The following is a 27248-nucleotide window of genomic DNA, read 5'->3' as shown; positions in this document are numbered from 1 at the left end:
ATAGAGAACCATGACTTTTTGGATGGTCTTTCATCATAAAGTGTCTGTAGGCATATTTATTATATTTTATATGAAGAAGACAGGTTTGGATTAATTTCAGTTGATGCCCTTTCTTGTTTTTGTTTTTAATATACTCACTACCACCTCCAATAGTGTTAGCAAAATTAATAGAAGCAGACACAGAAACCTTGATTAACATCTGGTGGGGAAATGATTTAGTCTTTATTATTGATATTTGGTAGGTGTTACATTGACCGAACGGCTTGTATAAGTTCTGAATTTATTTTTAGGAAGTTTCCTCTAGGCCTGAGCTGTAGGAGAATTTTCACTATGAGCAAGACAGATGGTTTTGGGAAATATTTTTCTAGGGCTGTATGATGGCTTACTGGGTAAGAACACTTGTACAAGCTAAAGAACCATGTCTGACCTCCAGCACTCACTTAAAAAAACCAGGCATGACTGTGTGCATCTACATTCTCAGTGTCAGTGCATGGAGCAGTACAGATACTAGGACCTCTGTGGCCAGCCAACCTAGCTGAAATAGAAAGATTTGAGTTGAGTAAGAGACCCTACATCAAAAGAATAAGACAGAATGATAAAGACTCAATGTCTTCCTCCAGCCTCCCCTGCGACAAGCATCTATTCATCAGTGTTCACATGAGCACACATTCTCAGCACACATAGGCACATAGAACATATAGACACTAGAAAAGGATTTTTAAAAAAAAGTGAAATGACCATGTGGTTTTGTTCTTTGAGTTTGTTTATGTAGTGGATTGCATTGATGGATTTCCGTATATTGAACAAACCCTGAATCCCTGGGTAAAGCCTACTTGATCATGGTGGATGATCATTTTGATGTGTTCTTGGATTCGGTTGGCAAGAATTTTATTGAGTATTTTTGCATCGATGTTCATAAGGGAGATTGGTCTGAAGTTTTCTTTCTTTGTTGGATCTTTGTGTGGTTTTGGTATCAGCGTAATTGTGGCTTCGTAGAAGGAATTTGGTAGGGTTCCTTCTGTTTCTATTTTGTGGAATAGTTTGAAGAGTATTGGTGTTAGGTCTTCTTTGAAGGTCTGATAGAATTCTGCACTGAAACCATCTGGTCCTGTGCTTATTTTGGTTGGAAGACTTTCTATGACCCCTTCTATTTCTTTAGGGGTTATGGGACTGTTTAGATGATCTATTTGGTCCTGATTTAATTTTGGTATTTGGTATCTGTCAAGGAAATTGTCCATTTCCTCCAGATTCTCCAGTTGTGTTGAGTATAGGCTTTTGTAGTAGGATCTGATGATTTTTTGGATTTCCTCAGTTTCTGTTGTAATATCTCCCTTTTCATTTCTAATTTTGTTAATTTGGATACTTTCTCTGTGCCCTTTGGTCAGTCTGGCTAAGGGTTTATCTATCTTGTTGATTTTCTCACAGAACCAGCTCCTGGACTCATTGATTCTTTGTATGGTTCTCTTTGTTTCCACTTGATTGATTTCATCCCTGAGTTTGATGATTTCCTGTCTTCTACTCCTCCTGGGTAAAATAGCTTCTTTTTGTTCCAGGGCTTTCAGGTGTGTCATTAAGCTGCTGGTATATGCTCTCTCCATTTTCTTTTTGGAGGCACTCAGGGCTATGAGTTTACCTCTTAGCACGGCTTTCATTGTGTCCCAAAGATTTTGGTATGTTGTGCCTTCATTTTCATTAAATTCTAAAAAGTCTCTGATTTCTTTCTTTATTTCTTCTTTGGCCAAGGTGTCATTGAGTATTGTTCAGCCTCCGTGTGTATGTGGACTTTCTGTTGTTTTTGTTGCTATTGAAAACCACTCTTGCACCATAGTGATCTAATAGGAGGCATGGGAGTAGTTCGATCTTCTTGTATTTGTTGAGGTCTGTCTTGGTACCAATTATATGGTCGATTTTGGAGAAGGTACCATGAGGTGCTGAGAAAAAGGTATATTCTTTTGCTTTAGGGTGAAATGTTCTATAGATATCAGTTAAATCCAATTGGTCCAAAGCTTCAATTAGTTTTACGGTGTCCCGGTTTAGTTTCTGTTTTTCTGATCGGTCCATTGAGGAGAGTGGAGTGTTGAAGTCCCCCACAATTATTGTGTTAGGTGCAATGTGTGCTTTGAGCTTTAGTAAAGTTTCTTTTATGAATGAGGGTGCCCTTGCATTTGGCGCATAGATGTTCAGAATTGAAAGTTCTTCTTGGTGGATGTTTCCTTTGACCAGCAAGAAGTGTCCCTCAGTGTCTCTTTTGATGACTTTAGGTTGAAAGTCAATTTTATCTGATATTAGAATGGCTACTCCGGCTTGTTTCCCGAGACCATTGGCTTGTAAAGTTGTCTTCCAGCCTTTTACTCTAAGGTAGTTTTTGTCTTTGACCTTTAGGTGTGTTTCCTGTATGCAGCAAAATGTAGGGTCTTGTTTCCTTATCCAGTCTGTTAGTCTATGTCTTTTTATTGGGGAATTGAGTCCATTGATGTTAAGAGATATTACTTCCTGTCATTTTTGATGTTATTTTTATATTTGAGTGATTATCTTCTTTTGGGTTTGATGAAGGAAGGTTACTATCTTACTTTTTCCAGGGTGTAGTTTCCCTCCTTGTATTGGAGTTTTCCTCCTATTATTCTTTGTAGAGCTGGGTTTGTGGAAACATATTGTGTAAATTTGGTTTTGTCATGGAATGTCTTGGTTTCTCCATCTATTGTGATTGAGAGTTTTGCTGGGTATAGTAGTCTTGGCTGACATTTGTGTTCTCTTAGAGTCTGCATGAGATCTGCCCAGGATCTTCTAGCTTTCATGGTCTCTGGTGAGAAGTCTGGTGTGATTCTGATAGGTCTTCCTTTATATGTTACTTGGCCTTTTTCTCTTACTGCCTTTAATATTCTTTTTTTGTTTAGTGTATTTGGGGTTTTAATTATTATGTGGCGAGAGGTATTTCTGCTCAGATCCAGTCTGTTTGGAGTTCTGTAGGCTTCTTGTATATTCATAGGCATCTCTCTCTTTATGTTGGGAACGTTTTCTTCCATATTTTTGTTAAAGATATTTGCTGGCCCTTTCAGTTGTAAATCTTCACTCTCATCTATACCTATAATCCTTAGCTTTGGTCTTCTCATTGTATCCTGGATTTCCTGGATGTTCTGGGATACAAGCTTTTTGCATTTTGCATTTTCTTTGACTGTTGAGTCAATGGTTTCTATGGTATCTTCGGCATCTGAAATTCTCTCTTCCATCTCTTGTATTCTGTTGTTTATATTTGCATCTATGGCCCCTGATTTCTTCTCAAGGTTTTCTATCTCCAAAGTTGTCTCCCTTTGTGATTTCTTAGTTGTTTCTACTTCTGTTTTTAGATCCCGGATGGTTTTGCTAAGTTCCATCATTTGTTTGTTTGTGTTTTCTTGTAATTCTTTAAGAGATTTTTGTGTTACCTCTTTCATGACTTCTGCCTCTTGACTCAAGTTCTCCTGCATTTCTTTAAGTTTTTTTGCCTTTCTTCTTTATTGGCTTCTATTTCTTGAGCCTTATTCTCCTGCATTTCTTTAAGTGATTTTTCTGTTCCCATTATACGGGTTTCTAGCTTATTCATGTTCCCCTGTATTTCTTTAAGAGATTCATTTATGTCCTTTTTGTGTTCTTCTAGCAGCATCATGATCAGTGATTTTAAATTCAAATCTTGTTTCTCTGGTGTGTTGGTATCACCAGGACTTGCTGATGTTGGAGAGTTTGGTTCAGATGCTGCCATATTGCCTAGATTTCTGTTAGTAGCGTTCCTGCGTTTGCCCTTTGCCATCTTGTTCTCTGGATTTAATTGGTCTTGTCCCTGGCTGGGCCTCCTGAGGAGCTCTGGGGCTATTACTGCAACACTATATGGCTGGGTTTCCCCTGTAGCAGATTGCTGCTGTGCTGTCCTCCTCTTGGGTGCCCTTGCAGGTCTAGTGTGCTTTGCCCCAGATTGTGTCTGTGGACCAGATGGAGCCCATGTGCACCCCCAGGGAGCGCCGAAGGTGTATGCTGCCGGGACTTCCCCTGCGTGCTGATCACTCCACTGGGCAGCCGATCCCCCAACCGGGCTGGTGCACACAAGGTCAGCCTGGCCGCCCAGGCCCTGAGTACAGGCAAAAGCCTTGGAGGCCAAGGTATGAGCAAAGTTCCCCTCGGGCTATGACTGTCAACTGGGTCCGCCAGGTGACCAGGATGGCGGGCGTGTGTGCTCGCGCTCCCCAAAATCGCCGGGAGAGTCTGCTGTGCTAACAACCTCCTGGCCGGGTTGACACACAGATGGCCCACCAAGCCGCCCAGTTCTTGGGGTCAGTCCAAGGCCTTTTGAGGCCTAGACCTCTGCTTTGTTAGCCTCAGGCTATGCCTGTTAGCCGGCTCTGCCCACCAGGGCTCTCTGGTGTCCTGTAGGCAAAATGGCGGCGCACGCGCCGGCCCGGGCAAAAAACCCTCCTGGCTGGGTTGGCACCCCAATGGCCCTCCCGAATAGCTCAGGGCCTGGGTGCAGGCCAACGCCCGTCGGGCTCAGACCCCCACGGTGTTGGCCTCGGGTTATGTTTGTGTACCTCAGTCTGTCCGATCTCTCTGGAGTCCGAAACCAAGATGGAGGTGAGCCTCTCCTGACTGGCGGGAGGCCGAGTTCTGAAGTGGCTTCCGTGCAGCAAAAGGCGCCGCAAAACCGCAGCTGCTTGCAGCCCGGCTGGTCAGCGAAGGTCAGTGGTCGTGGGTGCAGGGCCTAACTGGACCCTGTGTCGCCTTGGTTCCACTGCTGATGGCCCTTCAGCTGGACCAGCCCCTTGCTGCCGCCACCGCCGCTGCCGCCACTCTCCCTAAAACAAAGATTTAAAGAAGGAAAAGAAGAACTCAATTTCATTTATAAATACAATACTTAAAACAGACTCAGGTTGTGTTGGATTTATAAGAGTAAAGTGTTAGCCAACCTGCCCAGATTCCTAAAAGTACCTGTCTCATGCTAACTGGTTAACAAATCAGCCTGAAGTAGCAACATCCCCAGGAACCTGTGCAAACAGTGCTGGAGGTCCTGGTGAGAGCTTCAGGAGCCTAGGAACACAATGTGTTAAAATACCTTGATCTCATTTCAGAATCCCCATTCATTCAACTATTTCTAATATTGGGCAGCCAACCTTAACTAACAATGTCCAGATATTTCTTGTATTGCTTCTTCTTTCCTGGGATAGGTTGGGGCTGCACAGCAATATTATCTAGAGGCCAGAAAACACTGTGAAACCAACCATGCATTTCATTTGTGACTCACTAAGAACAAGAAGATAATGACTGTCCTGAGTACCACTGGATTCCAATGTTCTCTAGAAGAACTCTTACCACAGGAAAGCTTAGCCTTTCCTATTTTGTCCTCAAGAGTTTTCTGCCTAAAACTTTTGAAGTCCAGTTTTTGTTCATGATATCTAAGTGAGTCTTGGTAAAAGTATTAATCAGGGGCAATCTTGATCAGAGAACTTGAGTCTTTACTGCTTTTATGTCTTTCACAGCACAGGACCAGAAGCTAATAGCAATGCTGATTAATTGACAGTTTCTGAAAATTATCTACAATCATAAGAAGTTCCATTAATAGAAGGAGAATCATACTCTGGAGACCACAAAGTGAGTTTGTATAATATCCAGGGAAGTCATCTTTAAGATAGAAATGTTTCTGCAATGCTTCCCTTTGATCAGTTTCAAGTATTAAATTTTATGGTACCAACAGGAGGGCAATTATACTTAACCAGGGAGATTCCCCAGAAATCTTTGGCAGTGGGAAGAAGTCCCTCTGTTTTAATTTGCCCTTTGTATTTATTGGGCCTCTGTTGCAGTGAAATGCATCAGTTCTCTGTAAGTAGAGGAGGAGAAACAGAAAATGGAAGGAATAGAAATCGATTTCCCTTTTAACAGCGCAATAGGACTTAGATGCCCACTGTCTTTCCTGATCTTCACTTCCACCCCTCCCTTCTCCTGTGCTTTATAAGATTCTGATCTATAACAAAAAAAAAAAAAACCCTTTCCTGATACCAGTTGTCATCTCTCTCTCTCTCTCTCTCTCTCTCTCTCTCTCTGTGTGTGTGTGTGTGTGTGTGTGTGTGTGTGAAGTGCTAAAATGTTCCCATTTTTCAAGCTTTGGTAAAGAAATTCCTGCTATAGGTATGTTGAAAACAATTCCCTTAAACATGTATAGAGTGCTTATGTTTGCCTTTCAGGGGAAATTATTTCTAGAGAATCCATAAGACCAAGTTGAATTAAAGTAAAAATTTAAAAAGTAAAGACAATCTTTATCAAAAAATTTCCCATTTTCACAGTTTCCTTTATTTCATGAACAAACTATTCTTGGGAATGGGGAAGATTGCTTAAGTTATTATCCATAACTTCTATGTTTTAATCAGGTGTTAAAAATACACCTCATTTTTAGAGATTAACATGTACATTACAAGGTTTAAAACACAAGAAGAAAAGAACAAAGTCTTCCTTAATTACAAACAGTTCAGTTGGGTATGTCCTAGATCTGGCAAGACCTCCATTTAAGGAGATGCTGTCATATTGCACCGAGGCACAACTTCGATGCTTGCAGGCTGTTTTTGAATTTTCCAACCTGACTTTTAAATCCTGCCATGTGGATATGAAGACCCACATAAGTGATTTTGATAGGCCATCTCTCAGCATAGTGTAGTAATTTGCTTTACTGGTGACAACCCATGCAGCGATCACAGAATACCTTATCTGCTGTTTTTGACAGTTACTCTGTCTTACACAAAGACATATGGTTTTGTGTGTTAGCACACTTATTCTTGTTCAGAAGTTATACTTCACTTTCATGCCCATACTGTTACCACACTATTGTCAGAAAGACAGAAGTGGACACACAGGCCCTGAAGCAAGGCTCATTATTTTCCATGGGGAATGTGAACCTTAGATTTTCACCATCATTTAATGAGGAATTCTGACTGCACAGATGCTCACGTGTGGGACCTTTGCCAGCTTCCTTCTTGCTTTTCTAAAAAGGACCTTCTATTGCTGTGCTGTACTTAATGGCCAGGAATGAATTCTTTATGTGGGGTCTTCCTCATTCCTGGAGATAGAGTTCCAAATACAGAGGTAACTAAATCAATTCCCAAAACCCTCTGAGGCTGTTACGAAAATGTTAGCTAGGAATAGCTATAGTTGAGCAGCTTTGAGGTTTCAAATGAGGGAGATAACCCCTTTTAATTTAAATGCTGCAGTGTGCTTCCTGACAGTCAATGCCAGGGGAGGATGAGTCACTCACCTGTCAAGTCTCTGCTGTTCCAGACAGTTGACTAAGAGAATCCACCGAGAAGGCTGAAGAAGGAACTCTGTTTCATTTTTTTTAAACTTGGTTGTACACAAGCAAAGTATCATGTACAAGCAGTGAAAGCAAATCTACCATGTGCCTAAAGAATTTGTGTCAACCAGGAAAACTATACCTTTCACAGGAGTTTCTCTTAGACAAAGATTGACAATAACTGGACAAATAACCAGATTTTCCAAAAGGTCCAAAAATTTAGTGCCCCAATAATAGAAGCAGAATTCATTTGTTTTGGTTACAGTGGATCTATTTCACCTTCAGTGAGTGAATTCTGAGGAATTCTGTAATTCTTTGAAAAGGAAGACTTTGGTGTGAATGCTTAGTAAGCAGGGAAATATAATTTCAAACATTAAACAGTCACACTTCAGTAATTATGAGCACACCTAATGTCCAGATCTTGATTTTTGTGTGATATTTTCTTTTTTTATTGGTTATTTTATTTATTTACATTTCTTTTTTTATTCGATGTATTCTTTATTTACATATCAAATGATTTCCCCTTTTCTGGGTACCCACTCCCCACAAGTCTCATAAGCCCTCTTCCCTCTCCCTGTTCCTCCATCTACTCCTTCCCTGTTCTGGTATTCCCCTATACTGTCGCATTGAGTCTTTCCAGAACCAGGGGCCACTCCTCTGTTCTTTTTGGACATCATTTAATATGTGGATTATTTCTTGGGTATTCTAAGTTTCTAGGTTAATATCCACTTATCAGTGAGTGAATACCATGATTGATATTTTGAGACTGGGTATTTTCTAATAAAAGAAGAAAGGGCTCCTTGCATAATGACTGGTTCTAAGGCTGCAGTGCTGAAAATATAGGCTGTGTTTATTTAGGGCTATGTGTGATACTGGAGAATAAAGCTTCATAGAATAAAAGCAAACACTGGATAGGGACCAATAAACCAACAGTAGTGACCCCCCCCCCAATGTCAAAGTGTTTCCAACAGCCAAAGCTAGATTGATACTAACAACACAAAGTAATGACAGTATTGAGTTTAATCACAAAATCAAACATTTTCTGGGTGAATACTGATACAACTAAGTAGTGGAACAAATTAATTGTGGAAGAAAGGTCAAAACATCCTTAAAGTAGAGTTCTAAGCAATAGTTAAATTACTTCCCATTTGTTTTAGGGACATGGCATAGTGACTCATACTCTATCTGAAGAATATCCAAAGAATATCTATGAAGAATAGAGTGTGAAATGTGTAGAACACGGAGTCTGCAGTGGAGACATCTGACAGACACCAACTCAAGAAAGTGTTCAAGGTCAGAACCACAGCTAGTCCTGTTGATATCTTAAGCTCTCGATAAGATGAACCCTTATCTTTGAGGTTGTCTTCCTCAAAACCCATTATCTAGTTACCATGGTAAAGTTGTTTATACACCATCCATAATTTTCCTATCAAGATTCTAAATCCCAAAGTGATCATGTTAAAAATGTGGGGGTTTTTTGACAATGATTAAGTCACAAGGTTTGCTATATTGTGGACATCATTTTTTTATATAAAAGGGTGGATGTGAGAACTCAGCAAGAAGGTCCCATTGGGTGAAACAGGGACAAGACCCAGATGCTGAATCTGTCTTTTGGATCTGTAGCTTTTTCACATATATAACTACAAGAAATGAATCTGTTCTTTAAAACTTCCCAGATCATGAAATTCTACTATAGCCACCCAAATGGACCACAAGGCTGAGATGGTCAGCACTCACACAAAGGCAAAGGGTAGATTGCCTGTTAGCCATTAAAAATTAGGCATGCATTGCATGTTGTTTTCCTCTATACCCTCCCTCTTTCAAAATGTCCCCCTAAGATTCAGATGCCAGGCTCAGCTCAAGAACCAGGTGGCACCATAATGTCTGTAAGGACTAGTTGACAGCTCACAGGAATCTAACACACATCAGAGACATCAGAAGTTACCATGTGTCATAGCTGCCGGAAAATTACAATTCTTTTCAATCCAGCAGTTGAACAGAATCTAGCCCTTCCTTCGTTCAGGAACAGTCTGATCTATCATCAGGACTGGGTCCCTTTCCGTTAGGGTAAACTAACTCATCCTTATGTAAGCTTTGCCTGTGTGCTGTAGTACTCAATTCCACCTTGGTTCTATTGTTCTGAGCCCAAAATACCCCTGTCCCAGCATCAGCACTATTTTACTTAAATATCAAAGAAACACCCAACAAACCATACATGAAGGGTATTCTACAAGGCACAATCTTCAAAGGTGCCAATATCATACAACACAAGGAAAGACAGAAAGACTTACAGGTTTCCAGAGACAAAGGAGGCTGAGTGAGGTGTCCTGAAATAAGGTTAGGAACAGTAAACCTGAAAAAAATACCACTAAGTCTATGCTTTAGCTTACCAGGTTGTAACAATCTTAAAGTTTGTTTTGATAAAATATGGTTAAGTAAGATGCTGTTATTCAAGAAAACTAGGGGCAGTATAAATAGGAACTGTGTATTTTGTTTGTAAATTTCTATTAATCTAAAGTTATTTCTTAACAAAATATTTTTTAAAACCTAATAATTTTAACATGTATATTTTTTGTTAATTTATTGTTATGTGAGAGAGCATGTGTACTGCAGTTAATATTATGTTTCTACCATGTGAATCAGGTCTTCAGGCTTGACAGAAGTGGATAGAATCCAACTCCTAAGTAGTATACTTGCGCAAAATTCATCCAGTTGATCCTAACATCAGAGAAACTGTTTGCCTTATCAAGTGGGAAAATTTTTGCTCCACCAAATAAGTTTTTTAGTTCTTACTATAGAACAAATGGCTTAGGTTCCAAGAACAATAGTGATGTTCATGGTTCTAGGAAAGACCATAAATATAGTTAAGTCTCTAAGACCTGAGTAAGCAGAGTCAATGTTTTCCAATTCTCAGCATGCATTAAGCACTTACTGTGTTTTAAAAATCACAGAGCTTGTATATCCTCAGGAAACCAGGTTCCATTGTAAATAGAATAAGGCATCTGCCTTATCTTAAGAGCTCCTTAAACAATGCCTATGTGTAGACTTACCTATGGTGGCATGTAGAATCTGGAATGAAAAGAAGATATTCGAAAAGGAGTGATATTAAATATGATCTTAAATGTCTAAGAACCATTTGACAATCCCACAAGGGAAAAAAGCTAACATGGATATACTTATAGTATAAACATCCATATTTCATGATTTTTGAGAAGATATAGGAATTAGTAAACACATCAGCATTGGATTTAGAATTGTCTTCATAAAAGGATTTTATTGTTCTACACTGAGTGGAATACAAAGAAAGGATGAAGAGGAAGGAGGGGACATGTGAAGATGATGATTCACCATTTCTTCAGCTCAGATCTCTCTTGCCTTTCCTTTATGCCTGGCATGCTTTCATATTAGTATTTATAGATCACTGTGTTATTGGCAAATGACTTTCATAGAGTATTAGGTACCATGTTAATGATGAATGATAGAAGAGTGTGGTGTCAGAAATAATCCACAGGAGTTTCTGCATTTCCAGCTGACTTCATAGTTCTCCTACATAGAGAGAAGAGTGAGAGAGGGGAGGGAGGGAAAGAGGGAGGGATTGATGGTTTCTATTTCATCTTTTTCAATGTATTTAATGTATTCAATCAATTTAATGATGTCATTTATTTTTTAATTTTTATGTTAAATAATTATTTAATTAACATCTGGACCCCCTCCTCTTCTCCCAGTACTTCCTTGCCAGCTCTCCGTCATTCATGACTTCTCTATCTTCAGAAAAGGGGAAGAGTCCCTTTGCTATACTTCACATAGGAGCCTAGCATAACTGTCATCAGAGAGGCTTCACCCAGCAACTGTTGGAAACTGATGCAGAGACCCACAGCCAAACATTAAGCAGAGCTTGGGGGAATCATACAGAAGAGGGGAAGAAAGAATGGTTTCTGTTTATATTGGAATTGGGAGGGATTAAAGACAAAGCTGAACTCTCATTTACAACACTCTTTAAAGTTCTCTTTATTTTAGTTACATTATATAGTCCAGGATTTATTTATTTGTTAAACTGGGATTTATAATGCTCTGTATCCTACTTGCTAGAGACAACTTGATTTTAAAGCAACAAGTCAAGTAATATAAAAATAATGTTTTTTTAAATATATGGTATCTATTTTTATACCTATCTGTTATATCCTCAGCCCAGATATGATAATAATAGTTGTAGGGCCATTTGGTAGGGATTTAGGTCATGAGAATGGAGCCCTCATGAACGACATTAGTGCCAATCTAAGAAGCACTCTGACCACCATTTTTGCCACATGAGGAAATAGCAAGATACAGGAACTGCACACTCACAAGACACTAAACTACCAGTATATTGTTCTAGAATTCTTCAGTACTATGAGGAAATAGATTCCTTCTGTTTATGAGTGAGCCACTGTATGTACCTTAATTTGTTTAAGTTGCCTGAACACACAAAGACATCACTGAACACGAATTTGTTGAGAATCTGCCATGGCTATGGTCTTCTTCAAACTTTAAAACATTAAATTTCCTGAACAAATTACTTCAACTGGTCATAATAAATACAAACTTTGCTGACAGCAGCAATCAAGTAAAAACAGTTGTTCGAATAGGAAATGTCAATGTTTAAATAAGAAATGTTCAAACGCTAATGTATTTTTTAAATGAATGATGTCGATTTCTACTGTTATTTGAAAATATTTTAAATATTTGCTTTTTATTTATTTATTTGTACATAAATAATGTGTTATCCAACATTTATATAGTGTGAGCCAACAGAATGTTATTTCTGGGAGAACATGAAACAAGCTATACTTTTTATCATTTTCTACTGTCTGGCACTTTCTGAAGTTTAACAAGATGCTAAATCAATGTGAAGAGACTGAATAATATTTATGTGTTGGATTCCCATTTGCAAGATAAAGGTCTTAGTATCTCACTTGGATGTTTGCATCCACTCTCCAAACTTTTATTTTTCTACAGTAGTGCTGTGGTTTGGCCCATGAAATGCCCCAAAGGGTTCTAAGATCTTTAGATTCTGACCTAATCAATGGTTAATATACTGAAAGATCCATAATTTGATTGCACTATTGGAAGGCAATGGAAACTTCAGGAGATTGGGTCATCAAAAGGAAGGAGGTCTCTGGGAGCATGTCTCCGAAGAGTATATTTTGTCTCTGTACTACTCCTCTGTGTCCATTCATGGTTTCTGGCTAGCTTACAGTGAGTGTCTCTACTCTGCCTCTTTCCATAATACCCTTCCTTATCTCAGAGAAAAAAAACTGGAAGTACTTGCACTAAAACATCTGCAATCACCATCTAAAATTGGTCTTTCTTCCATGGATGGTTTTTATGTCAGGAATTTCGTAAAAGTAGGGAGTGACTAATTCAAGAAGTGTCTCCCATACACTTCTAAGAAACTCTCCCAAATACCAGGGATGGGGAACAATATTGACATTATCTTAGTGATTAAAAAATAATGATCATGAATGGCAGAGGAGCGTTTTTGTGTGGTTGACAGGAATTGCATGACGTTTCTGGAAATTTATTTTGGAAATTATTCTTTCTCTTGGTTGAAATGCACACTTTTTCATGGATCAGCTCTAAAAGAAAATACTAAGAGCCCAGAGTCACTAAAAGCTGCCATTTCAGTGACTGGCCTTCTCAGAGCCCAAAACTTTAAGTAGAACTACAACAAAGTCTTTGTTTCTTGGCCAGGAGGTAAAGAAAAGCATGTATGTAGGCTAAGTAATTTTGAATTTTAGTATCATGGTCTTATTTTTGCTCCTTAAAGAGCAAAGCCATCACAAATGGCATGATGACTTTTTTTTAAAATATTTTTATTTTCTATATTCTTAGTTTACATTCCGAATGATTTCCCCTTTCCCAGATCCCCCCTCCCCATATGTCCCATAAACCTTCTTCTCTCCACCCATTCTCCAATCACCTCCCTCCTTTTTCCCCTGTCCTTATATTCCCCTCCAATGCTAGATCAATCCTTTCCAGGATCAGGACCCTCTCAATACATCTTCATGGGAGTCATTTGTTATGTGATTTGTGCCTTGGGTATTCAGAGCTTCTGGGCTAATTAATATCCACTTATCAGAGATTGCATTCCATGTGTATTCTTTTGTGATTGGGTTACCTCACTTAGGATGATATTTTCCAGATCAAATCATTTGCCTAAAAATTTTGTGAATTTGTTGTTTCTAATTGCTGAGTAGTATTCCATTGTGTAAATATACCACGTTTTCTGTATCCATTCCTCCATTGAGGGAATTCTGGGTTCTTTCCAGTTTTTGGCTATTATAAATAAGGCTATTATGAACATAATGGAGCATGTGTCTTTATTGCATGCTGGGGAGTCCTTTGGGTATATGCCCAAGAGAGGTATAGCAGGGTCCTCCGGAAGTGTCATGTCCAGTTTTCTGAGGAACCTCCAGACTGATTTCCACAGTGGTTGCACCATCTTACAGCCCCACCAGCAGTGGAGGAGTGTTCCTCTTTCTCCACATCCTCCCCAACACCTGCTGTCTCCTGAGTTTTTGACCTTAGCCATTCTGACTGGTGTAAGGTGAAATCTCAGGGTTGTTTTGATTTGCCTTTCCCTAATGACTAATGATGTTGATCCCTTCTTAAGGTTCCTCTCAGCCCTCCGAATTTCTTCAGGTGAAAATTCTTTGTTTAGATCTGTACCCCATTTTTAATAGGGTTATTTGGTTCCCTGGGGTCTAACTTCTTGAGTTCTTTGTATATATTGGATATTAGCCCTCTATCAGATGTAGGGTTGGTGAATATCCTTTCCCAATTTGTTGGTTGCCGTTTTGTCCTTTTAACAGTGTCCTTTGCCTTACAGAAACTTTGTAATTTTATGAGATCCCATTTGTCAATTCTTGATCTTACAGCATAAGCTATTGGTGTTCTGTTCAGGAACTTTCCCCCTGTGCCCATGTCCTCAAGGGTCTTCCCCAGTTTCTTTTCTATTAGTTTCAGTGTGTCTGGTTTTACATGGAGGTCCTTGATCCACTTGGAGTGGAGTTTAGTACATAGAAATAAGAATGGATCAATTCGTATTCTTCTGTATGCTGACCTCCAATTGAACCAGCACCATTTGTTGAAAAGGCTATTTTTTTTCCACTGGAAGTTTTTGGCTCCTTTGTCAAAGATCAAGTGACGATAGGTGTGTGGATTCATTTCTGGGTCTTCAATTCTATTCCATTGGTCCACTTGTCTGTCACTGTGCCAATACCATGCAGTTTTTAACACTATTGCTCTGTAGTATTGCTTGAAGTCAGGGATACTGATTCCCCCAGATTTTCTTTTGTTGTTGACAATAGTTTTAGCTATCCTGGGTTTTTTGTTATTCCAGTTGAATTTGAGAATTGCTTTTTCTAACTCTTATGAAGAACTGAGTTGGGATTTTGATGGGTATTGCGTTGAATCTGTAGATTGCTTTTGGCAAAATGGCCATTTTAACTGTATTAATCCTGCCAATCGACAAGCATGGCAGATTTTTCCATTTTCTGAGGTCTTCGATTTCCCTAGTCAGAGAACCAAGGTTCTTGTCGTATAGATCTTTCACTTGTTTGGTTAGAGTCACACCAAGATGCTTTATATTGTTTGTGGCTATTTTGAAGGGTGTCATTTCCCTAACTTCTTTCTCAGCCTGCTTATCCTTTGAGTATAGGAAGGCAACTGATTTGCTTGAGTTGATTTTATAACCAGCCACTCTGCTGAAGTTGTTTATCAGCTGTAGGAGTTCTCTGGTGGAGGTTTTTGGGTCACTTAAGTAGACTATCATGTCATCTGCAAATAGTGATAACTTGACTTCTTCCTTTCCAATTTGTATCCCCTTGATCTCCTTATATTGTCTAATTGCTCTAGCTAGAACTTCAAGTACTATATTGAAAAGATATGGAGAGAGAGGACAGCCTTATCTAGTCCCTGATTTTAGTGGGATTGCTTCAAGTTTCTCTCTGTTTAGTTTGATATTGGCTACCAGTTTGCTGTATATTGCTTTAATGATGTTGAGGTATGGGCCTTGAATTCCTGTTCTTTCCAATACTTTAAGCATGAAAGGATGCTGAATTTTGTTAAATGCTTTTTCTGCATCTAATGAGATGATCATGTGGTTTTTTTCTATGAGTTTGTTTATGTAGTGGATTGCATTGATGGATTTCCTTATATTGAACTATCCCTGCATCCCTGGGATGAAGCCTACATGATCATGGTGGATGATCACTTTGATGTGCTCTTGGATTCTATTGGCAAGAATTTTATTAAGTATTTTCGCATCAATATTCGTAAGGGAAATTGGCCTGAAGTTCTCTTTCTTTGTTGGATCTTGGTGTGGTTTTGGTATCAGCATAATTGTGGCTTCATAGAACGAGTTGGGTAGAGTTCCTTCTGTTTCTATTTTGTGTAATAGTTTGAAGAGTATTGGTGTTAGGTCTTCTATGAAGTTCTGATAGAATTCTGCACTGAAGCCATGTGGTCCTGTGCTTTTTTTGGTTGGGAGACTTTCTATGACCATTTTTATTTCTTCAGGTGTTATGGGACTGTTTGGATGATCTATTTTATCCTGATTTAGTTTTGGTGTCGGATATGTGTCTAGGAAACTGTCCATTTCCTCCAGATTCTCCAGTTGTGTTGAGTATAGGCTTTTGTAGTAGGATCTAACGATTTTTTGAATTTCCTCAGTTTCTGTTGTTATATCTCCCTTTCCTTTCTAAGTTTGTCAATCTGTATACTGTCTCTGTGCTCTTTGGTTAGTCTAGCTAAGGGTTTATCTATCTTGTTGATTTTCTCAAAGAACCAGCTCCTGGTTTTGTTGACTCTTTTTATGGTTCTCTTTGCTTCTACTTGATTGATTTTAGCCCTGAGTTTGATGATTTCCTGCCTTCTACTCCTCCTGGGTGAAATAGCTTCTTTTTGTTCCAGGGCTTTCAGGTGTGCTGTTAAGCTGCTAGTGTAAGCTATCTCCATTTTTCTTTGTGGAGGCACGCAGGGCTATGAGTTTTCCTCTTAGCACTGCTTTCATTGTGTCCCATAGATTTGGGTATGTTGTGTCTTCATTTTCATTAAATTCTAAAAAGTCTTTAATTTCTTTATTTCTTCCTTGATCAAGGTATCATCGAGTAGAATATTGTTCAGTTTCCACGTGTATGTGGGTTTTCTGTTGTTTTTATTGCTATTGAAGACCACTTTTACTCCATAGTGATCTGATAGGAAGCATGGGATTATTTTGATCTTCTTATATTTGTTGAGGTCTGTCTTGTGACCAATTATATGGTCGATTTTGGAGAAGGTACCATGAGTTGCTGAGAAAAAGGTATATTCTTTTGCTTTAGGATAAGATGTTATATATATATATATATATCTGTTAAATCTAATTGTTCCAAAACTTCAATTAGTTTCACTGTGTCCCTGTTCAGTTTCTGTTTTCCTGATCAGTCCATTGAGGAAAGTGCAGTGTTGAAGTCACCCACAATTATTGTGTTAGATGCAATTTGTGCTTTGAGCTTTAGTAAAGTTTCTTCTATGAATGAGGGTGCCCTTGCATTTGGAGCATAGATGTTCAAGATTGAGAGTTCTTCTTGTTGTATTTTTCCTTTGATCAGCAAGAAGTGTCCCTCAGAGTCTCTTTTGATGACTTTGGGTTGAAAGTCAATTTTATATGATATTAGAATGGCTACTCCAGCTTGTTTCCTGAAACCGTTTGCTTGTAAAATTGTCTTCCAGCCTTTTACTCTAAGGTAGTGTTTGTCTTTGACACTGAGATATGTTTCCTGTATGCAGCAAAATGTAGGGTCCTGTTTATGTATTCAGTTGGTTAGTCTATGTCTTTTTATTGGGGCATTGAGTCCATTGATGTTAAGAGATATTAAGGTATAGTGATTATTACTTCCTGTCATTTTTGATGTTATTTTTTAAATTTGATTGCTTATCTTCTTTTGGGTTGATGAAATAAGGTTACGATCTTGCTTTTTCCAGGACGAAGTTTCCCTCCTTGTATTGGTGTTTTCCTCCTATTATCCTTTGTATGGCTGGGTTTGTGGATAGATATTGGGTAAACTTGGTTTTGTCATGGAATATCTTAATTTCTCTATCTATGGTGATTGAGAGTTTTGCTTGGCATAGTAGTTTTGGCTGACCTTTGTGTTCTCTTAGAGTCTGCATGAGATCTGCCCAGGATCTTCTAGCTTTCATAGTCTCAGCTGAGAATTCTGGTATGATTCTGATAGGTTTTCCTTTATATGTTTCCTTTATATTGTTACTTTTCTCTTACTGCCTTTAATATTCTTTCTTTGTTGAGTACATTTGGGGTTTTGATTATTATGTGATGGGAGGTATTTCTGTTCTGGTCCAATCTGTTTGGAGTTCTGTAGGCTTCTTGTATATTCATGGGTCTTTTTAGGTTAGGGAAGTTTTCTTCCATAATTTTATTGAAGATATTTGCTGGCCCTTTAAGTTGTAAATCTTCACTTTCATCTATGCCTATAATCCTTAGGGTTGGTCTTCTTATTGTGTTCTGGATTTCCTGGATGTTTTGGGTTACAACCTTTTTGCATTTTGCATTTTCTTTAACTGTTGAGTCCATGGTTTCTCTGGTATCTTCAGCATATGAGATTCTTTCTTCTATCTCTTGTATTCTGTTGTTGATAGTTGCATGTATGACCCCTGATTTCTTCCCAAGATTTTCTATCTCCAAAGTTGTCTCCCTTTGAGATTTCTTAGTTGTTTCTACTTCTGATTTTAGATCCTGGACGGTTTTGCTTAGCTCCTTCACTTGCTTGTTTGTGTTTTCCTGTAATTCTTTAAGAGATTTTTGTGTTTCCTCTTTCATGACCTCAGCCTGTTGACCAAAGTTCTCCTGTATTTCTTTAAGTGATTTTGATGTTTCCTCCTATTAGCTTTTGTATTCTCCTGAATTTTTTTCAATGATTTTTGTGTTTCCCTTGTAAGGACTTCTAACTTTTGATCCATTTTCTCCCTAATTTCTTTAAGTATTTCCTTCATGTGTTTCTCTACCAGCATCATGACCAGTGTTTTTAAGTCCAAATCTTGTTTTTCTGGTGTGATGGGGTATCTAGGACATGCTGTTAAAGGAGAATTGGGTTCAGATGCTGCCATATTGCCTTGATCGTCTGTTAGTGACGTTCCTGCGTGTGCCTTTTGCCATCTAGTTTTCACTGGTGTTAGTTGGTCTTGTTGTTAATGTTGGACTCACCAGTGCAAGCTGCTTCTTCCCAGCTGGCCTCTGGTGCACAGCTTACCTCCTGCACTGCCTGGAGACAGGGTGCTGTGGCCCAGGCTCTTCAGATCCTGAAGCAGAGACCTGAAGGCTCCCGCCTGGGGCCTGCTGGACTCACCAGAGCACCCTGACTCCTCCCAGCTGGCCTCCCAGGTGCCTCTCTGGCCTCTTGCATTGCCTGGAGATGTGGTGTTGTAGCCCAGGCTGTCCAGATCTCTGAAGTGGAGATCTGAAGGCTCCTCCCAGAGGCCTCAGGACTAGAACCTAAGCTCTGTGTGGCATGACCCACTGGAGCACACTGTGTCCTCCCAGCCTGCCTCTGGGTGCACAGGAGGCCTCTTGCACTTCCTGGAGACCGAGTGCTGGCCCAGGCTGTTCAGATTCAGAAGCAGACACCTGAAGGCCCGGGGCCTGCTGGACTCACCAGAACATACTTGCATGATGATTTTTTAACTTGAGGCCTCATTCACTGTCAGATTTCATATGATACACTTCAAATGCAGGGTTCTCTTTTTATCTTTAAAAAATGAGCAGAATTTACAACCAGAAATATACTAAAATTAACAGGAATTTTTTCTGGCAGATTGGTAAAATTCAAGTTCCCATATGTAACTTATGATTTTAGAGTATGAAGGAAGGGGGATTAGATGTTTATTAGATGATTTCTTCATGCTAGAGTACAATGCTGCCACTGTTTGAGGTAAATTTCTTTGTGTGGAATCAGGAACAAAACTGTTGAATAAACTCCAGGAGAGATCTTTATGACCAAAAAGAAGTTTTCATGTTTAATTACATTATTATTTTTCTAGAGGGTTATATTTCTAAGATATTGGTAAAATCAGAATGTTTGAACTTATAGAAAAGTACTAATGTATTGAGCTCTTATTAACAAAATACAGAGAAGGCTCTGACACAAATGATTCATCACCAAATTCTTCAATATCATAGAAAATCCTGGCTTCTGATGATTTGAAGTCATGCACGAAAGTCATTCATGGGACATCAGCCCTGAGAGCTATGAGGTCTGTAATACAGGAACAGATAACACTAGTGGTGACTTCTGAACATTCTTTCTTACACATGACCAGCTAACTCTCCTCAGAAGAAGAACACCATGAGAGAGCAACAAGATGCTTTCCCTTAGCTCAGATCTTAAACTCTCAATGGCATCTCTAAGGACACTGAGAGAAGCTAGCATGATAGAAAGGGAAACAAGCATAAGCCATTGGTGTTCTCTTCAGGAAATTTCCCCTGTGCCCATGTATTTGAAGCTTTTCCTTACTTTCTCTTCTATTAGATTCAGTATATCTGGTTTTACTTTGAGGTCCTTGATCCACTTGGACTTGAGCTTGGTACAGGGAGATAAAAATGCATCAATTTGCATTCTTCTTCATGTTGACTGCCAGTTGAACTAGCAGCATTTGTTGAAAATACTGGGTTTTTTCCCCCTGGATGGTTTTAAATTCTTTGTCAAAGATCAAGTGACTATAGATGTGTGGGTTCATTTCTGGGTCTTCAATTCTATTCCATTGATCTACCAGCCTGTCACTGTACAAATACCATGCAGTTTTTATCACTATTGTTCTATAGTATAGCTTGACATCTGGGATGTTGATTCCCCCAGATGTTCTTTTATTGTTGAGAATAATTTTCACAATCCTGGATTTTTTGTGATACCAAATGAATTTGAGAATTTCTTTTCCTAACTCTATGAAGAATTGAGTTGAAAATTTGATGGGGATTGCATTGAATCTGTAGATTGCTTTTGACAAGATGGCCATTTTTACTATATTAATCCTGCCAATCTATGAGCATGGGAGATCTTTCCATCTTCTGAGGTCTTCTTTGATTTCTTTCTTCAGAGACTTGACATTCTTGTCATACACATCTCTCACTTGCTTGGTTAGAGTCACAGCAAGATATTTCATATTGTTTGTGACTATTGTGAAGGCTGTTGTTTCCTTAATGTCTTTCTCTGCCTGTTTATCCTTTGAGTATAGTAAGGCTATTGATTTGTTTGAATTGATTTTATATCCAGCCACTTTGCTGAAGTTGCTTATCAGCTGTAGGAGCTCTCTGATGGAATTTTGGGGTCACTCATATATACTATTATATCTGCAAATAGTGACATTTTGAGCTCCAATGGCTTATGCTTTAAGATCAAGAATCTACAAATAGGACCTCATAAAATTGCAAAGTTTCTGTAAGGCAAAGAACACTGTCAATAGGACAAAACTGCAACCATCAGATTGGGAAAAGATCTTTACCAATCCAACATCTGATAGAGGGCTAATATTGAATATATACAAAGAACTCAAGAAGTTAGACTCCAGAGAACTAAATAACCCTATTTAAAAAGGGAAACAGAGCTAAACAAAGATATCTCAATTGAGAAAACTCTAATGGCAGAGAAGCACTTCAAGAATGTTCAACATCCTTAGTCATCAGGGAAATGCAAATCAAAATGACCCTGGGATTCCACCTTATACCTGTCAGAATGGTTAAGATAAAAAACTCATGTGACATCAGATGCTGGCTAGGATGTGGAGAAAGAGGAACACTCCTCCATTGTTGGTGGAAATAAGCTGGTATAATCACTCTGGCATGGCAACCAGTCTGGTGGCTCCTCAGAAAATTAGACATAGTACTACCTGAGGACCCAGCTATACCACTCTTAGGCATATGCTCAGAAGATGCTCTAACATGTAATAAGGACACATGCTCCACTCTATTCATAGCAGCCTTATTTATAATAACCAGAAGCTGAAAAGAACCCAAATGTCCTTAAACAGAGAAATGGATACAGAAAATGTGGTATATGTACACAATGGAATACGACTCAGTTATTAAAAACAATCAGTTCATGAAACTCACAAATTGATGGATCTAAAAAATACCATTCTGAGTGAGGTAACTGCCACAAAAGACCACACATGGTATGAACTCACTGATAAGTGGGTATTAGGCAAAGAACATGGAATACCCACAATACAACTCATGGACTGCATGAAGCTCAAGAGGAAGGAAGAATATAGAGTGGATGCTTCAGTTCTTCTTAGAGTGGGGAAATAATCAAGGGAAGTAGAGGGAGGGAGAGACTTGGAGGAAGAGAAGAGGGGGAGGGGAAACAGGGTAAGAATCAGTTATGGGAGGAGATAGAGGAGAGATCAGTTATGGGAGAGATACGTACAGAGGGTCAGGAAATTGAACAGGGGTGTGTAGCAATGGGAGATGGGGAACTGGGATTTTTCAGACAGAAAGTCCCAGATGCCAGGAGTGCAAGAGCCTCCAGGACCCATAGGGATGACATTAGCTGAAATACCCCACACAAAGGAGAGGAAGAACCCATTGAGCCTATATCTAGAGGTTAGGCATGACGCCCCTGGTTGAGGGATGGGGTCCCCACCCATCTCCAAAATTTTAACCCAGAATTGCAACTGTCTAAAGGAAATTCAGGGGCAAAGAGTAGAACAGAGACTGAAGGAAAGGCCACCCAGAGATTGACCCACCTGGGGATCCATCTGATATGTAGACACCAAAACCAGATAGTATTGCTGATGCCAAGAATTGTTTGCTGACAGGAGCTTGATACAGCTGTCTCCTGAGAGGCTCTGCCAGCTCCTAATTAGTACAGATGCAGATGCTCACAGCCAACCATTGGACTGAGCACAGGGACCCCAATGGAAGTGTTAGGGGAAGAATTGAAGGAGCTGAAGGAGATGAAGGGGCCTTATCTTCTATTAATGTGAGGAGAGGCCATTGATCCTGTGAAGGCTTGATGTCCCAGTGTATAGGAATGGTAGTACAGTGAGTAGGGTGTGGGAGGGTGGGTGGGGGAACACCCTCATACAAGCAGGGTAAGGGGGGGTGGGATGGGAGTTTGCAGAGGGGAAATTGGGAAAGGGGACAACATGTATAATATAAATAAATAAAATGTAAAAAAAAAGAAATAGAAATAAGCTTGAGGTTAGGTCCTGGACACCCTTGCTTTCTCCCTGTGTAGGAATTCATCCTGAACAGTGGTCTTGTTTTCTTAAAGGCTTAGAGAATAGTATTTCATTTTTATTTTCTTCTAAAATCTCACAGTCTTGAAAAAGTATCATAGTGTTTTCACTTGTAAAAAGCAATGGTGTTGCCATTGACTATTTTCTCTTATACTTTGTTCTTGCTCTCTTGTGTCTTTTCTCCATTCCCACAGTGAAAATGACAAACATGTGAACTGTTAATAAATGATTAAAAAAATTCATCTTACTTCCATTCTTATCTCTCATTTCTATGAACTGGGAGACATGGAGAAAGAATGGCTGCTTTGATCCCTCTTGAGCCACACCCTGCCCATCTCTTTCTTCTGGGGGGGAGGGGGGCTTGTTTCTGCCACCTACATGAGACTGTGACATCAGATACTTAAGATAAATTATCCATCATTTAAGATAGCTTGAGGCTAAGTGGTGATCTTTCAAGAACTTTACCCAATAGAAAGAGGTTTTCTTTGCTTTGTTTTGTTCATTTTGGTGTGTGTGTGTGTGTGTGTGTGTGTGTGTTTGTGTGTGTGTGTGTGTGTGTTTGTGTGTGTGTGTGTGTGTGTGTGTGTGTGTGTGTGTACTAGGCTTACGTGATAGAAACTATGTAGTACAATGATGTGAATTTCCCATCAGAGAGTAGAGAACCCATAACTTCTCAGCTCATGAAACTGGATACCTCAGCAATCCTAGTGTGTTACTTAAGGCCCAGAAGTTTCAGGTATGCAGTATTCAGTCCATATTGGAAGGCCAAAGAGACTGGAGTCTGAAGCCAAGTGGAGAGGGTAGCAGCAGCAGCAGCAGCAGCAGCAGCAGTCAAAGTAATGAGGATTACTCAAGAAACTAAAAGGCCACTGTATAACCTAACAGGGAAGGGATTGAAGAGGCACTCCATCTTTGCAGTTTGCAAAAGCTATCACATTTAAGAGCCTCAGGCCTAAAGAAATGCAATTTTAACAGTTCTGACTGCTGAGGTGCCAGAATATCTCACTTATATAAACTAGCTTAAAGATAACATGCAACCTTCTCACTTTTTTAACAGATAATTTAAAACCAGCTGAAATTTAATAGTGTAAAGAGCATGTAGCAAATAAATAAAACAACAATCAAAAGATCAGATGCATCTATCATTTCCCCTGGAGAGTGACAGCTATGGTTACTATAATACGGGAATGACAGAAAAGTTATTTCTGATAGAAAAGATATTTCAGTCAGTGGTTCTCAATCTGTGGGTCCCAACCTTTTGAGGGTTGACAAGAGCCACAGATCAGATATCCTGAATATCATATATTTTCATTCTGATTCATAACAGAAGAAAAATTACAGTTATGAAGTAGCAATATGGTAAGGGGGTCACCACTATATGAGAAACTGTATCAAGGGGCTGCAGCATTAGGAAGGTTGAGAACTACTGTTGTAAGTGTTTAAAATTTGTACTTTCACAGAAACCATGAGTCCCTGCCATTTTTTCTATTCAAAATAAAAATATAAAACTAGAAGCAAAGAAACCTACGGTCCCCATATGTGTAGCACACAGGCTCCAAGGGCACAAATCACTCCCTCATCACACAGAGCAGGAACCGCAGCAGAGCTCAGACAAGGATGGCTATTGGTGAGTGTGGCAGAGCAAAGGGTAGAAGATTACACATAATACAGAACCCATGGACTCCCTTGTCCATCAGTAATGCAGCCTGCCTCCATTTGTAAGGGGAGGGTCTGGTGCTTGTCCTGTTTGTGTGTGTTTAGGAGGTGCTGAGCAAGCCTTGATGGCATCATGGAAAGTGACATTTGTCATAGGTCGCCAGACAAAGAAGGAAGAACACCCAACCATGAAGATCTTTGATACTGATCTGATATCACTGAAGATATTTTTCTTTTAGGGAATTGGGAGAATATGAAGGAAAAAAGGGAAATAAGACAAATATTTGGTCAATGGCCAGAATGACAAACACAGTACTTAGTGCTGATTTGCCTGTTGCTGAGGTGGTTTCACCTCCTCATAGATATGAAATTATGGATTTATATTTATATCTATGCTATTTTCCCTTTTTTCCCATGTGCCTGTGCTTGGTTTCTTTTATTAGATATTTGCTTTATTTACATTTCAAATGGTATCCCCTTTCCTCATTACCCATCCCCCTGCTTGCCCCCCCCCCCCCCAAGCCCAACTTTCCTGACCTAGCATTCACCTACACTAGGGCATGAGTTTTCACAGGACCAATGGCCTCTCCTCTCATTGATGTCTGAAATGCCATCCTCTACTATATATGTAGTTGGAGCCAAGAGTCCCTCCATGTGTACTCTTTGGTTGGTGGTTTAATCCCTGGGAGCTCTGGGGGTACTGGTTGGTACATATTATTGTTTGTCCTGTAGGGCTGCAAACCTATTCAGCTCCTTGGGTCCTTTCTCTAGCTGCTGCCTTGGGGACTCTATGCTCAGTCTATTGGTAGGCTGTGAGCCACTGGTATTTTGATCCACCTTCCAAGAAGAATCAAAGTATCTGCACTTTAGTCTTCCTTCTTCTTGAGCTTCATATGGTCTGTGTGTTGTATCTTGGGTATTCAGAAATTTTGGGCTAATATCTGCTTATCAATGAGTGCATACTGTGTGTATTCTTTTGTGATTGAGTTACCTCACTCAGGATGTCCATGCTATTCTCTATTTCCATGTATGAAGTTTCTCATTTAGTTTTAAAAAATATTTTTTGTGTTATATATATATATATGTGTGTGTATGTGTGTGTGCAAGCATGCATGTGTGTGCGTATCTGTGTGTGGGGTGTGTGTGGGGTGCCTATCACAGCACACATGTAGAACTCAGAGGACAACATTAGACATAGGTCTTCTCCTTCCTTGACTAATACAGGGTTTCCTACTTTCCTCTGTGTAAGTCAGACTATCAGAGTAACAAGCTTCCCCAGATCCTCCTGCCTCTACCTCCCACCTCTGAACAACTCTTGGGATCCCAGGCTCTGCTGCAGCACAGCATTTGCTTTGGCTCTGGAGATCCAAATTCAGATTCTCGCACCCCCAGGATATCCAGCCATTATGTGACAGATTTTTTATTTTCATATATGTATTCAAACTGTATGTGCACATAGGCATCTCAGTTTTATATACTTCTTAAATACTTATTGATGTTTCAGTATAATTTTTATCCTTTTTCTCTAAAAGCTTTGTAATTTTGAATTTATATTTACAGTTTGGCATATATATGTTTTGTCTTATGCAATATATATATATAGCATAGACACAGGACCACTTTTTGATTGTAGTTATCTCCCACTTCAAGCATGCCTGGGTGAAAGCTGTTTTCTGCCACTGAATTGTGCCTGCATATTTTCCAGAATTCAGCTGAGTGTATGTGTCTATTCTGAGTTCTCCTTTTGCCCACTGACCTACATGTTCCCCTCTGCACCCCACCCACTGGCCATAGCTGTTGCTACGGAAGTCATGAAATCGGGTATATTGGTTCTGTACCACTTTACTCATTTTCAAAATTGTTCTGACTCTTCTAGCTCCCTTTGATATTTGTTCCCTTTGAGGATCATCCCATCTGTATCTTAGCAATGCCCTGCTGTGGTATTCACAGGACTGACGTCAAATCTTTATATGAATTACAGAGAGATGGCACCATTACTATGTTTAGTCTTTCAGGACATGAACACAGAATGTCCTTGTATTTATTTAGACCTCAGAGCAACTCCTCGACATTGTTTAGTTCTCAGCATACGCTTCTGGAAGCTTTACTAGATTATACCTAAGGATGTAAATTGTTTTAAAGTGATTTATGGAAGGCTTCTGCTTACCCTTAGGATTCAAAATACCATTGTGTTGGCTTTTATATCATGGAATGTTTTAGTCTTTCACTATTAAAAATGATGGTTGGGCTGTTGTTTTGTAGTGAACGTTTACTAGCTTGAGAATGTTTTCACCTATTGTTAATTTCCTGAGAGTTCTTATCATAAAGACACATCATTTTTTTGCTAATATTTTCAAATAATGAGCCATAATTGCTTTCAGCAATTTTTGAGGGAGAATAAGAATAACATTTAGGGTTTTAAAATAAATTGTCAATTTTTTATGCAAACAAAAATATGTCAGCAAGTTTACTAGCATTCCAGAGAGAGCATGCTTAGTTGAGGACAGATCCTCTTTAATTAAACTCAGATAATTTGATATAAGAAGGCAACCATATTGACTTCATTTGCACTTTTATTAAAAATGAGACAGATTGATAAGTTATCTCTTTATTTATGGGAATGAACTACTTCATGTCCTGATTAGCCTTACTTGTCAACTTGATATAGTCTAGAGCAGTGATTCTCGCCCTTCCTAATGCTGCACCCACTAATACAGTTCATCGTCTTTTGGTGATCCCTAACCTTAAGGTTATATTGTTACTACTTCATAACTGTAATTTTGTACTGTTATGAATCATTATGTAAATATTTGATATTCAGAATATCCAATATGTAAACCTCCAAAGGATCCCGCAGGATGAAAACCATGGTTCTAGAGGCATCTGAGAAGAAAGCCTCAGCTTAGGAATTGCATTGATCAAATTTGTCTGTGGGCGTGTCTGTAGGGAGCTGTCTTGTCTTGATAATTAATTGACACAAGAGAGCCCACCCTACTGTGGGCATCACGTTTCCTAGTCTAGT

The sequence above is a fragment of the Apodemus sylvaticus genome, chromosome 2 (assembly GCF_947179515.1).
Source record: "Apodemus sylvaticus chromosome 2, mApoSyl1.1, whole genome shotgun sequence".
Taxonomy (NCBI): domain Eukaryota; kingdom Metazoa; phylum Chordata; class Mammalia; order Rodentia; family Muridae; genus Apodemus; species Apodemus sylvaticus.
Note: the sequence above shows the minus strand (reverse complement) of the source record.